This window comes from Salvelinus namaycush, unplaced genomic scaffold (genome assembly GCF_016432855.1).
Source record: "Salvelinus namaycush isolate Seneca unplaced genomic scaffold, SaNama_1.0 Scaffold105, whole genome shotgun sequence".
Classification (NCBI taxonomy): Eukaryota; Metazoa; Chordata; class Actinopteri; order Salmoniformes; family Salmonidae; genus Salvelinus; species Salvelinus namaycush.
Window position 1 is genome coordinate 369,034 of NW_024057731.1, and position 15,528 is coordinate 384,561.

Below are 15,528 nucleotides of genomic sequence, written 5' to 3' on the forward strand. Positions count from 1 at the left end.
CATGTTGGGTTCTAGTCAGCCTGAACATGTTGGGTTCTAGTCCACCTGAACATGTTGGGTTCTAGTCCACCTGAACATGTTGGGTTCTAGTCCTCCTGAACATGTTGGGTTCTAGTCCACCTGAACATGTTGGGTTCTAGTCCACCTGAACATGTTGGGTTCTAGTCCTCCTGAACATGTTGGGTTCTAGTCCACCTGAACATGTCGGGTTCTAGTCCACCTGAACATGTTGGGTTCTAGTCCACCTGAACATGTTGGGTTCTAGTCCACCTGAACATGTTGGGTTCTAGTCCACCTGAACATGTTGGGTTCTAGTCCACCTGAACATGTTGGGTTCTAGTACGCCTGAACATGTTGGGTTCTAGTCCACCTGAACATGTTGGGTTCTAGTCCACCTGAACATGTTGGGTTCTAGTCCACCTGAACATGTTGGGTTCTAGTCCACCTGAACATGTTGGGTTCTAGTACACCTGAACATGTTGGGTTCTAGTACACCTGAACATGTTGGGTTCTAGTCCACCTGAACATGTTGGGTTCTAGTACACCTGAACATGTTGGGTTCTAGTACACCTGAACATGTTGGGTTCTAGTACGCCTGAACATGTTGGGTTCTAGTCCACCTGAACATGTTGGGTTCTAGTCCACCTGAACATGTTGGGTTCTAGTACACCTGAACATGTTGGGTTCTAGTACGCCTGAACATGTTGGGTTCTAGTCAGCCTGAACATGTTGGGTTCTAGTTCACCTGAACATGTTGGGTTCTAGTCCACCTGAACATGTTGGGTTCTAGTCAGCCTGAACATGTTGGGTTCTAGTTTACCTGAATATGTTGGGTTCTAGTCCACCTGAACATGTTGGGTTCTAGTCCACCTGAACATGTTGGGTTCTCGTCCATCTGAACATGTTGGGTTCTAGTCCACCTGAACATGTTGGGTTCTAGTCCACCTGAACATGTTGGGTTCTAGTTCGCCTGAACATGTTGGGTTCTAGTCACCTGAACATGTTGGGTTCTAGTCACCTGGACATGTTGGGTTCTAGTCCACCTGAACATGTTGGGTTCTAGTCCACCTGAACACGTTGGGTTCTAGTCACCTGAACATGTTGGGTTCTAGTCACCTGGACATGTTGGGTTCAAGTCTGCCTGAACATGTTGGGTTCTAGTCCACCTGAACACGTTGGGTTCTAGTCCACCTGAACACGTTGGGTTCTAGTCCACCTGAACACGTTGGGTTCTAGTCCACCTGAACACGTTGGGTTCTAGTCCACCTGAACACGTTGGGTTCTAGTCCAGCTGAACATGTTGGGTTCTAGTCCACCTGAACATGTTGGGTTCTAGTCCACCTGAACATGTTGGGTTCTAGTCCACCTGAACATGTTGGGTTCTAGTCAACCTGAACATGTTGGGTTCTAGTCAACCTGAACATGTTGGGTTCTAGTCCACCTGAACATGTCGGGTTCTAGTCCGCCTGAACATGTCGGGTTCTAGTCCACCTGAACATGTCGGGTTCTAGTCCACCTGAACATGTTGGGTTCTAGTCCACCTGAACATGTCGGGTTCTAGTCCACCTGAACATGTCGAGTTCTAGTCCACCTGAACATGTTGGGTTCTAGTCCACCTGAACATGTTGGGTTCTAGTCCACCTGAACATGTTGGGTTCTAGTCCACCTGAACATGTTGGGTTCTAGTCCACCTGAACATGTTGGGTTCTAGTCCACCTGAACATGTTGGGTTCTAGTCCACCTGAACATGTCGGGTTCTAGTCCACCTGAACATGTCGGGTTCTAGTCCACCTGAACATGTCGGGTTCTAGTCCACCTGAACATGTCGGGTTCTAGTCCGCCTGAACATGTTGGGTTCTAGTCCACCTGAACATGTTGGGTTCTAGTCCACCTGAACACGTTGGGTTCTAGTCCACCTGAACACGTTGGGTTCTAGTCCACCTGAACACGTTGGGTTCTAGTCCACCTGAACACGTTGGGTTCTAGTCCACCTGAACACGTTGGGTTCTAGTCCACCTGAACATGTTGGGTTCTAGTTCACCTGAACATGTTGGGTTCTAGTCCACCTGAACATGTTGGGTTCTAGTCCACCTGAACATGTTGGGTTCGAGTCCACCTGAACATGTTGGGTTCTAGTCCACCTGAACATGTTGGGTTCTAGTCCACCTGAACATTTTGGGTTATGTGCTGTAGGATGAATAATGTCTGACTGTTTTACCTCCGACACCACCAACTCTACTGAAATACTCCTCCACCTCTCCCACCCAACCACCCACCCACACACACTCTACAAACAACATTAATTTATACAGTAGACAGAGTATACAGCTCCTGTTGAACACAATGTAACCATTCACTGACCCACCCCTCCATCTCTCTCTCAAGGCTATGCTCACTGAGTCTGTACATAGTCAGAGCTTTCCATACGTTTGGGTAAGTCACAGTGGTCAGGTATTCTGCCACTATGTACTCTCTGTTTAGGGCCAAATATCATTCCTGTTTGCTCTGATTCTTCTTTCCAATTTGACCCAATACAGGTCCCAATACAGGTCCCTATACAGGTCCCAATACAGGTCCCAATACAGGTCCCTATACAGGTCCCAATACAGGTCTTAATACAGGTCCCAATACAGGTCCCTATACAGGTCCCTATACAGGTCCCAATACAGGTCCCAATACAGGTCCTAATACAGGTCCCAATACAGGTCCCAATACAGGTCCCTATACAGGTCCCAATACAGGTCCCAATACAGGTCCCAATACAGGTCCCAATACAGGTCCCTATACAGGTCCCAATACAGGTCCCAATACAGGTCCCTATACAGGTCCCAATACAGGTCCTAATACATGTCCCAATACAGGTCCCAATACAGGTCTTAATACAGGTCCCAATACAGGTCCTAATACAGGTCCCAATACATCGGGCGGCAGGTAGCCTAGTGGTTAGAGCGTTGGGCCGGTAACCGAAAGGTTGTTAGATCGAATCCGAGCTGACAAGGTAAAAAGAAACATGTCCTAAAATATGTAATAAGTCTCCACAGTCCCAGTCTCTATAGTAGACCCAGTCTCTATAGACCCAGTCTCTACAGTAGACCCAGTCTCCACAGTAGTCCCAGTCTCCACAGTAGACCCAGTCTCTACAGTAGACCCAGTCTCCACAGTAGACCCAGTCTCCACAGTAGACCCAGTCTCTATAGTCCCAGTCTCCACAGTAGACCCACAGTCTCCACAGTAGACCCAGTCTCCACAGTAGACCCAGTCTCTACAGTAGACCCAGTCTCTATATTAGACCCAGTCTCTATATTAGACCCAGTCTCCACAGTAGACCCAGTCTCCACAGTAGACCCAGTCTCTATATTAGACCCAGTCTCCACAGTAGACCCAGTCTCCACAGTAGACCCAGTCTCTATAGTAGACCCAGTCTCCACAGTAGACCCAGCCTCTACAGTAGACCCAGTCTCCACAGTAGACCCAGTCTCTACAGTAGACCCAGTCTCCACAGTAGACCCAGTCTCCACAGTAGACCCAGTCTCTATATTAGACCCAGTCTCCACAGTAGACCCAGTCTCTATAGTAGACCCAGTCTCCACAGTAGACCCAGTGTCCACAGTAGACCCAGTCTCCACAGTAGACCCAGTCTCTATATTAGACCCAGTCTCTACAGTAGACCCAGTCTCTATAGTAGACCCAGTCTCCACAGTAGACCCAGCCTCTACAGTAGACCCAGTCTCCACAGTAGACCCAGTCTCCACAGTAGACCCAGTCTCCACAGTAGACCCAGTCTCTATAGTCCCAGTAGACCCAGTCTCCACAGTAGACCCAGTCTCCACAGTAGACCCAGCCTCTATAGTAGACCCAGTCTCCACAGTAGACCCAGTCTCTATAGTCCCAGTAGACCCAGTCTCCACAGTAGACCCAGTCTCCACAGTAGACCCAGCCTCTATAGTAGACCCAGTCTCCACAGTAGACCCAGTCTCCACAGTAGACCCAGTCTCTATAGTAGACCCAGTCTCCACAGTAGACCCAGCCTCTACAGTAGACCCATCCTCTATAGTCCCAGTCTCTATAGTAGACACAGTCTCTATAGTAGACCCAGTCTCTACAGTAGACCCAGTCTCCACAGTAGACCCAGTCTCCACAGTAGACCCAGTCTCTACAGTAGACCCATCCTCTATAGTCCCAGTCTCCACAGTAGACCCAGCCTCTACAGTAGACCCATCCTCTATAGTCCCAGTCTCCACAGTAGACCCAGCCTCTATAGTCCCAGTCTCCACAGTAGTCCCAGTATCTATAGTAGACCCAGCCTCTACAGTCCCAGTCTCCACAGTAGACCCAGCCTCTATAGTAGACCCAGTCTCTACAGTAGACCCAGCCTCTATAGTCCCAGTCTCCACAGTAGACCCAGTCTCTACAGTAGACCCAGTCTCTACAGTAGACCCAGCCTCTACAGTAGACCCATCCTCTATAGTCCCAGTCTCCACAGTAGACCCAGCCTCTATAGTCCCAGTCTCCACAGTAGTCCCAGTATCTATAGTAGACCCAGCCTCTACAGTCCCAGTCTCCACAGTAGACCCAGCCTCTATAGTAGACCCAGTCTCTACAGTAGACCCAGCCTCTATAGTCCCAGTCTCCACAGTAGACCCAGTCTCTACAGTAGACCCAGTCTCTACAGTAGACCCAGTCTCCACAGTAAACCCGGTCTCCACAGTAGACCCAGTCTCCACAGTAGACCCAGTCTCCACAGTAGACCCAGCCTCTATAGTCCCAGTCTCTACAGTAGACCCAGTCTCCACAGTAGACCCAGTCTCCACAGTAGACCCAGTCTCTACAGTAGACCCAGCCTCTATAGTCCCAGTCTCCACAGTAGACCCAGTCTCTACAGTAGACCCAGCCTCTATAGTCCCAGTCTCCACAGTAGACCCAGCCTCTATAGTATACCCAGTCTCCACAGTAGTCCCAGTATCCACAGTAGACCCAGTCTCTACAGTAGTCCCAGTCTCCACAGTAGTCCCAGTCTCCACAGTAGACCCAGCCTCCCAGCCTCTACAGTAGACCCAGACTCTACAGTAGACCCAGCCTCCACAGTAGACCCAGTCTCTACAGTAGACCCAGTCTCTACAGTAGACCCAGTCTCCACAGTAGACCCAGTCTCCACAGTAGACCCAGCCTCCCAGCCTCTACAGTAGACCCAGACTCTACAGTAGACCCAGCCTCTACAGTAGACCCAGTCTCTACAGTAGACCCAGCCTCCCAGCCTCTACAGTAGACCCAGCCTCCCAGTCTCTACAGTAGACCCAGTCTCTATATTCCTCTATCCGTTCATAAATAACTTTAGACAGCCCCCTCAAAATAGGTCCAGGTTTATAGTTGCACTTTTCCTGCCCTTCTTGTGGATAGGGGATCACTCCAGCATGTTTAGTATCCGTGGAAACTCTACTTTTCCTGCCCCCAGTACATCCATCTTGGAGTAGTAACCTAGGACCCTCCCCCCAGTACATCCATCTTGGAGTAATAACCTAGGACCCTCCCCCTCCCTCCAGTACATCCATCTTGGAGTAATAACCTAGGACCCTCCTCCTCCCTCCAGTACATCCATCTTGGAGTAATAACCTAGGACCCCCCCCTCCAGTACATCCATCTTGGAGTAATAACCTAGGACCCTCCCCTCCAGTACATCCATCTTGGAGTAATAACCTCGGACCCTCCTCCCCTCCAGTACATCCATCTTGGAGTAATAACCTAGGACCCTCCCCTCCAGTACATCCATCTTGGAGTAATAACCTAGGACCCTCCTCCCCTCCAGTACATCCATCTTGGAGTAATAACCTAGGACCCCCCCCCCCCCCCCCCTCCAGTACATCCATCTTGGAGTAATAACCTAGGACCCTCCCCTCTAGTACATCCATCTTGGAGTAATAACCTAGGACCCTCCCTCCAGTACATCCATCTTGGAGTAATAACCTAGGACCCTCCCCCTCCCCTCCAGTACATCCATCTTGGAGTAGTAACCTAGGACCCTCCCCCCAGTACATCCATCTTGGAGTAATAACCTAGGACCCTCCCCCTCCCTCCAGTACATCCATCTTGGAGTAATAACCTAGGACCCTCCTCCTCCCTCCAGTACATCCATCTTGGAGTAATAACCTAGGACCCCCCCCCCTCCAGTACATCCATCTTGGAGTAATAACCTAGGACCCTCCCCTCCAGTACATCCATCTTGGAGTAATAACCTCGGACCCTCCTCCCCTCCAGTACATCCATCTTGGAGTAATAACCTAGGACCCTCCCCTCCAGTACATCCATCTTGGAGTAATAACCTAGGACCCTCCTCCCCTCCAGTACATCCATCTTGGAGTAATAACCTAGGACCCCCCCCCCCCCCCCCCTCCAGTACATCCATCTTGGAGTAATAACCTAGGACCCTCCCCTCTAGTACATCCATCTTGGAGTAATAACCTAGGACCCCCCCCCCCTCCAGTACATCCATCTTGGAGTAATAACCTAGGACCCTCCCCTCCAGTACATCCATCTTGGAGTAATAACCTAGGACCCTCCCCTCCCCTCCAGTACATCCATCTTGGAGTAATAACCTAGGACCCTCCCCTCCCTCCAGTAAATCCATCTCGGAGTAATAACCTAGGACCCTCCCCCCTCCAGTACATCCATCTTGGAGTAATAACCTAGGACCCTCCCCCCTCCAGTACATCCATCTTGGAGTAATAACATAGGACCCTCCCCCCTCCAGTACATCCATCTTGGAGTAATAACCTAGGACCCTCCCTCCCTCCAGTACATCCATCTTGGAGTAATAACCTAGGACCCTCCCCCCCTCCAGTACATCCATCTTGGAGTAATAACCTAGGACCCTCCCCCCTCCAGTACGTCCATCTTGGAGTAATAACCTAGGACCCTCCCCTCCAGTACATCCATCTTGGAGTAATAACCTAGGACCCTCCTCCCCTCCAGTACATCCATCTTGGAGTAATAACCTAGGACCCCCCCCCGTACATCCATCTTGGAGTAATAACCTAGGACCCCCCCCCCCCCCCTCCAGTACATCCATCTTGGAGTAATAACCTAGGACCCCCTCCCTCCAGTACATCCATCTTGGAGTAATAACCTAGGACCCCCTCCCTCCAGTACATCCATCTTGGAGTAATAACCTAGGACCCCCCCCCCCTCCCTCCAGTACATCCATCTTGGAGTAATAACCTAGGACCCTCCCCCCCCCCCCAGTACATCCATCTTGGAGTAATAACCTAGGACCCTCCCCTCCAGTACATCCATCTTGGAGTAATAACCTAGGACCCTCCCCCTCCAGTACATCCATCTTGGAGTAATAACCTAGGACCCCCCCCCCCCCCCTCCAGTACATCCATCTTGGAGTAATAACCTAGGACCCTCCCCTCCCCTCCAGTACATCCATCTTGGAGTAATAACCTAGGACCCTCCCCCCCTCCAGTACATCCATCTTGGAGTAATAACCTAGGACCCCCTCCCTCCAGTACATCCATCTTGGAGTAATAACCTAGGACCCTCCCCTCCCTCCAGTACATCCATCTTGGAGTAATAACCTAGGACCCTCCCCTCCCCACCAGTACATCCATCTTGGAGTAATAACCTAGGACCCCCTCCCTCCAGTACATCCATCTTGTAGTAATAACCTAGGACCCTCCCCTCCCTCCAGTACATCCATCTTGGAGTAATAACCTAGGACCCTCCCCTCCCCTCCAGTACATCCATCTTGGAGTAATAACCTAGGACCCTCCCCCCCTCCAGTACATCCATCTTGGAGTAATAACCTAGGACCCCCTCCCTCCAGTACATCCATCTTGGAGTAATAACCTAGGACCCTCCCCTCCCTCCAGTACATCCATCTTGGAGTAATAACCTAGGACCCTCCCCTCCCCTCCAGTACATCCATCTTGGAGTAATAACCTAGGACCCTCCCCCCCTCCAGTACATCCATCTTGGAGTAATAACCTAGGACCCCCTCCCTCCAGTACATCCATCTTGGAGTAATAACCTAGGACCCTCCCCTCCCCTCCAGTACATCCTTAGGGTCCAGGTTTATGTTCCTAGGCCGTCATTGAAAAGAAGAATTTGATCTTAACTGACTTGCCTGGTTAAATAAGGTCAAATAAAATAAATAAAAAGGGTTCTGTGTCTCGTGAAAGCGTCTTCCTCTTTGTTTCTGTTATCGTCTTGATTTAATTGCCTCGAGGATTTCCTGATTCATCCAATGTTCAGTTCTTTGTTTAATTCTTAAGGTTTTCCATGGATCCACTATATCCACAATGTTTAAGAAACAGTTGTTGAAACAGTCCCATGATTATCGACATCTCAGCCAAATATTACCCACATGTACACTTTGAAATGATAGCGGGCATGGAGGTGTGTATGCCCCCTAAATGCATTTAAAACCGTTTTGAAAATCGTGCCTGGTAAGCCAAAATAATACCAGGTACAGTGGATCTCTCTCTCTCTCTCTCACAGACACAATCACTCTCTCTTTCCCCTCTCTTTAGGCTACCTCTCTCTCTCCTCTCTCCCTTTCTCCTTCCTTCCATTGCGGTTTCCTGCAATCATCCAGGGCCTGTCCTGCCAAGATGTAGCCAGTAACTCCCGCTTCCAACTGTACACGTATTCTCTTTTCTCTCTCTCTCCCCTTCCTCTCAACGTCTATGTTGACATCACTGTGTATTCCCCATTTCCCCAATCCCCGCAGACATATTTTATAAATGCCGATTAATCTCAAATAACGGCCTCACTACAGGCAATAACTGTAAAATGACATCGGTTAACTAACTACCTACCAGCTGTTTTAGTCGATTTGTTACCGGAAAGAAGATAGAGGAAGCCACTCAGCTGAAAGTACAAACTGTTCTATTCGCAATAACATCCGGCCGGTTATAAATGTTTATTTGTAATTTTTCTTAACTAACGGTATTTTCGTTTACCTCTTTGTTCGCTTCCATGGTCGCGCTCTGGCTAGCTGGCCCCTCGACGTAGTACAGGGTGTCAAGTCTGGTCGGTAGATGTGGGCGAGAGGGAGAGAGAGCAGCACATAGCAGAGCACACAAAGCAACGGGACGGAACCCGAGGACCGAGCACTGCAAAGACAATCGCGAGACTTCTTGTGATCTCGTCTATCACCTCGGCACTACATAGATTGTAGAACCGGGAAGGTAGCTGCAGCTCAATATGGGTATTTTATTTATTATATTTTATTTAACCTTTATATAAACTAGGCAAGTCAGTTTAGAACAAATTATTATTTACAATGACGGCCTACCCCGGCCAAACCCTAACCCGGACAACGCTGGGCCAATTGTGCGCCGCACTATAGGACTCCCAATCACAGCCGGTTATGATACAGCCTGGAATCAAGCCAGGGTCTGTAGTGACGCCTCTAGCACTGAGACGCAGTGCCTTTAGACCGCTGCGCCATTCTGGAGCCCTTGATCATGGCTAGAAGAGACCCAGTTTTGTCAAATGAACGTCAGATTGTACTTTTTGTAGCAGGTTAGGAGAACTAGGTTAAGGTTAGGAAATGGGTTAGGGTTAGCAAAAAATGCAACAAAAAAATCTACTTTCGACATTCATTTGACGAAAGCTGGATCCCATCTAGCCATACACTCCTTATGGCGACCGGGGTGTGGGCGAATGGATGTGTCGAACGGAAAGTGGTGGGCGTGTGGAAAGGAGTGGGTGTGCCGAAAGCTTTCTGCTATAGGTTACATGGTTTTGATTGAGCGATGTGTTTTTCTCTTCCGGTTCTTACCACGCAGCTTCCATACATTGAGCTTCCATACCATGAGAGTTTGGACTTCTGTTATGAAGCCAGAGGATGAGTCTGGATCTTATTTCACTGTTAGTTTTACACAAATTATTGTAAATGTGCAGTTATAAAACGGATTGTTTATGTTTTATTAAAAGTACAGGGTGATGGTTACTGTCAGACTGGTCTCATAGACTAGATGTAACATCGTAAACGTAAATCCAGGATAGATTGATATGGTAACATAGTAAACGTAAATCCAGGATAGATTGATATGGTAACATAGTAAATGTAAATCCAGGATAGATTGATATGGTAACATAGTAAATGTAAATCCAGGATAGATTGATATGGTAACATAGTAAACATAAATCCAGGAGGGATTGATATGGTAACATAGTAAACGTAAATCCAGGATAGATTGATATGGTAACATAGTAAACGTAAATCCAGGATAGATTGATATGGTAACATAGTAAACGTAAATCCAGGAGGGATTGATATGGTAACATAGTAAACGTAAATCCAAGAGGGATTGATATGGTAACATAGTAAACGTAAATCCAAGAGGGATTGATATGGTAACATTGTAAACGTAAATCAAGGATAGATTGATATGGTAACATAGTAAACGTAAATCCAGGATAGATTGATATGGTAACATAGTAAATGTAAATCCAGGATAGATTGATATGGTAACATTGTAAACGTAAATCAAGGATAGATTGATATGGTAACATAGTAAACGTAAATCCAGGATAGATTGATATGGTAACATAGTAAACGTAAATCCAGGATAGATTGATATGGTAACATAGTAAACGTAAATCCAGGATAGATTGATATGGTAACATAGTAAACGTAAATCAAGGATATATTGATATGGTAACATAGTAAACGTAAATCCGGGATATATTGATATGGTAACATAGTAAACGTAAATCCAGGATAGATTGATATGGTAACATAGTAAACGTAAATCCAGGATAGATTGATATGGTAAGTATGATATGGTTAGATAAGACAGAAGGTTACTTAAGGCAAAAACGAAAGGACAAATACACCATGACAGCGCAATACACAAGGGGTGGAACAGTGGCAAAGGTACCCACAGGACAAACAGAATAATATTAGTCTGAGGAGAGATTAAATAGCAATAATACAACAAAAATAATTCTAAACACACCTTTAGTTTACAAAGTTAAACAGATGTATTTTTTCTTCATAATAAGCAGGAGTAATATTCTTAGATCAGAATTTTTCATTGGTTGGTCGGGTATATAACACAAACGTTTAGCAACCCAAATCTCATCATGGGCAACTAGCTAATATACGCCATATACGCTGCCTGCCATCTACCCGGTACAGTTGAATCCAGTTGAAACCAGGATTAATCCGTGAAGAGCCCACTTCTCCAGAGTGCCAGTGACCATCGAAGGGGAGCCTTTACCCACTGAAGTCGGTTACAATGCCGAACTGCAGTCAGGTCAAGACCCTGGTGTGACAGTTTGTGCAGAAACTCTTCAGTTGTGCAGAAACCCGCGGTTTCATCAGCTGTCCGGGCGGCTGGTCTCAGACAATCCCACAGGTGAAGAAGCCGGATGTGGAGGACCTGGGCTGGCGTGGTTACACGTGGTCTGCCGGTTGTTAGACTGGTTGGACATACTGCCAAATTCTCTACAACGATGTTTTGGAGATTGGTACTGTAGTAACCTGGTATATTTATGTTAAGTATTATGTTTACCGATAGATGGCAGTATTGACTCAATAAGGGGTTTGATTTAAGAAGCATCCTAAAATATTACATATTTGGCGATGAGGATAACTATGGAGGACTGCGTTGGATATGTTTGCCACGAATTCAACGGAGTGTTTGGCGTGCGACGCTGGATGCGAGACTCAAGTGAGCAGTGGAAGATCCTGAAGGATTGATTCCCTGGATACGGGTAGTACAAATTATTGACTGTGTGAGGGGAGAGAGGATCGGAAAAGATGGCTTTGGCAACAATATGCTCGCTACCACCAGTTGATCCTACAAACCAGGAATGGGAGGAGTACTGTGAAATAATGGAACATTTCTTTGCTGCTAATTAAATTACTGATGCCGCTATACAGAAATCCATACTCATACGCGTTGTCGGTGCACAAACATGCAGCTCAATGAGAAACCTGTTGCGCCCTGATAAACCAGGAGAAAAGTCATTCATAGAAATACGCTGGTTTCAAAGAAGGGGAAGCAGCCAATAGACTGTTATCGTCGCTAAAGCCAATCGTTGCTAAGGCCAACACAGAGCGTTTGACTGTAAATTCAAACATGAATTGTGGGATGATAGGGCACATGGCGAGGGCGTGCCGCAATAAGAAAAACGCAACGGGCTACAGAAAAGAGAGCGGACAGAGAACCAAATACATCGTGACGCTCTAACTACCGCTCAAATCAAGTAATAGATAGTGAAAAGTGAGTGCGCAGACGCAGAGCGTTCTCAATGTACAGGGGGCGAAGAGGAAAAAGGTGACGCTTTCGAAACCTATTTTTACTTTGTCATTATGGGGTATTGTGATGTCACTATGGGGTAGTGTGATGTCATGAAGGGGTATTGTGTGTAGATTGATGAGGAACACAAACAGTTTAATCCATTTTAGAATAAGGCTGTAAAGTAACAAAATGCGGAAAAAGTCAAGGGGTCTGAATAATTTTCGAATGCACTGTATATACTGTGTTCTTGTCAAGGCTCATCCTATATAACTACTGGTGTACACACCTTTTCTATTCATATACTGTCCATACGGAGAGTACACACCATTATATACACACATACAGTACTAGTCAAAAGTTTGGACACCTACTCATTCAAGGGTTTTTCTTTATTTTTACTATTTACTACATTGTCGAATAATAGTGAAGACATCACAACTATGAAATAACACATGGAATCATGTAGTAACCAAAAAATATATTTTAGATTATTCAAAGTAGCCACCCTTTGCCTTGATGACAGCTTTGCAAACTCTTGGCATTCTCTCAACCAGCTTCACCTGGAATGCTTTTCCAACAGTCCTGAAGGATTTCCAACATATGCTGAGCACTTGTTGGCTGCTTTTCTTTCACTCTGCGATCCAACTCATCCCAAACCATCTCAATTGGGTTGAGGTCTGGTGATTGTGGAGACCAGGTCATCTGAGGCAGCACTCCATCACTCTCCTTCTTGGTCAAATAGCCCTTACACAGTCTGGAGGTGTGTTGGGTCATTGTCCTGTTGAAAAACAAATGATAGTCCCACTAAGCACAAACCAGATGGGATGGCGTATTGCTGCAGAATGCTGTGGTAGCCATGCTGGTTAAGTGTGTCTTGAATTCTAAATAAATCACTGACAGCAAAGCACCCACACACCATCACACCTCCTCCTCCATGCTCCTCCTCCAAACTACATTATGTTCAGACCAGGGTGAGTAAACTACATCACGTTCAGACCAGGGTGAGTAAACTACATCATGTTCAGACCAGGGTGAGTAAACTACATCATGTTCAGACCAGGGTGAGTAAACTACAACATGTTCAGACCAGGGTGAGTAAACTACAACATGTTCAGACCAGGGTGAGTAAACTACATGTTTAGACGAGGGTGAGTAAACTACATCATGTTCAGACCAGGGTGAGTAAACTACATCATGTTCAGAACAGGGTGAGTAAACTACATCACGTTCAGACCAGGGTGAGTAAACTACATCACGTTCAGACCAGGGTGAGTAAACTACATCATGTTCAGACCAGGGTGAGTAAACTACATCATGTTCAGACCAGGGTGAGTAAACTACATCATGTTCAGACCAGGGTGAGTTAACTACATCACGCTCAGACCAGGGTGAGTAAACTACATCATGTTCAGACCAGGGTGAGTAAACTACATCATGTTCAGACCAGGGTGAGTAAACTACATGTTTAGACGAGGGTGAGTAAACTACATCATGTTCAGACCAGGGTGAGTAAACTACATCACGTTCAGACCAGGGTGAGTAAACTACATCACGTTCAGACCAGGGTGAGTAAACTACATCATGTTCAGACCAGGGTGAGTAAACTACATCATGTTCAGACCAGGGTGAGTAAACTACATGTTTAGACCAGGGTGAGTAAACTACATCACATTCAGACCAGGGTGAGTAAACTACATCATGTTCAGACCAGGGTGAGTAAACTACATGTTTAGACCACGGTGAGTAAACTACATCACGTTCAGACCAGGGTGAGTAAACTACATCACGTTCAGACCAGGGTGAGTAAACTACATCATGTTCAGACCAGGGTGAGTGAAGCAGAAAGAGAGAAACTTGTAAAATACTGTGTGCAGAATGGGATACAGATCCTCAGTTTGAGAGAAGTTTCCAGAGGGGCAGGACTGAGAATCTACTGTATGTAAAGAACCTACTACCTACCTCTGCTTTATGTAAAGGACCAGACTACCTACCTCTGCTTTATATAAAGGACCTGACTACCTACCTCTGCTTTATGTAAAGGACCAGACTACCTACCTCTGCTTTATGTAAAGGACCAGACTACCTACCTCTGCTTTATGTAAAGGACCAGACTACCTACCTCTGCTTTATGTAAAGGACCAGACTACCTACCTCTGCTTTATGTAAAGGACCTGACTACCTACCTCTGCTTTATGTAAAGGACCAGACTACCTACGTCTGCTTTATGTAAAGGACCTGACTACCTACCTCTGCTTTATGTAAAGGACCAGACTACCTACCTCTGCTTTATGTAAAGGACCAGACTACCTACCTCTGCTTTATGTAAAGGACCAGACTACCTACCTCTGCTTTATGTAAAGGACCAGACTACCTACCTCTGCTTTATGTAAAGGACCAGACTACCTACCTCTGCTCTATGTAAAGGACCAGACTACCTACCTCTGCTTTATATAAAGGACCTGACTACCTACCTCTGCTTTATGTAAAGGACCAGACTACCTACCTCTGCTTTATGTAAAGGACCAGACTACCTACCTCTGCTCTATGTAAAGGACCAGACTACCTACCTCTGCTTTATGTAAACGACCCGACTACCTACCTCTGCTTTATGTAAAGGACCCGACTACCTACCTCTGCTTTATGTAAAGGACCAGACTACCTACCTCTGCTTTATGTAAAGGACCAGACTACCTACCTCTGCTTTATGTAAAGGACCAGACTACCTACCTCTGCTTTATGTAAAGGACCAGACTACCTACCTCTGCTTTATGTAAAGGACCAGACTACCTACCTCTGCTTTATGTAAAGGACCTGACTACCTACCTCTGCTTTATGTAAAGAACCAGACTACCTACCTCTGCTTTATGTAAAGGACCAGACTACCTACCTCTGCTTTATGTAAAGGACCAAACTACCTACCTCTGCTTTATGTAAAGGACCTGACTACCTACCTCTGCTTTATGTAAAGGACCTGACTACCTACCTCTGCTTTATGTAAAGGACCAGACTACCTACCTCTGCTTTATGTAAAGGACCCGACTACCTACCTCTGCTTTATGTAAAGGACCTGACTACCTACCTCTGCTTTATGTAAAGGACCTGACTACCTACCTCTGCTTTATGTAAAGGACCTGACTACCTACCTCTGCTTTATGTAAAGGACCAGACTACCTACCTCTGCTTTATGTAAAGGACCCGACTACCTACCTCTGCTTTATGTAAAGGACCTGACTACCTACCTCTGCTTTATGTAAAGGACCAGACTACCTAC

The 15,528-nt window shown here is 46.5% G+C and overlaps 1 protein-coding gene across 3 annotated transcripts in view; it reads right to left on the reverse strand.

Annotated features, from left to right (window-relative positions):
- The window catches only part of chst12a (carbohydrate (chondroitin 4) sulfotransferase 12a), a 21,123-nt gene extending 12,030 nt beyond the window's left edge, over nucleotides 1–9,093 (reverse strand). For all 3 annotated transcript variants that reach the window (XM_038982154.1, XM_038982153.1, XM_038982152.1), the window contains exon 1: nucleotides 8,961–9,093. The gene's annotated coding sequence lies outside the window, so the exon portion shown is untranslated. The remainder of the gene's footprint in view (nucleotides 1–8,960) is intronic.
- Nucleotides 9,094–15,528: the final 6,435 nt, after the last annotated feature.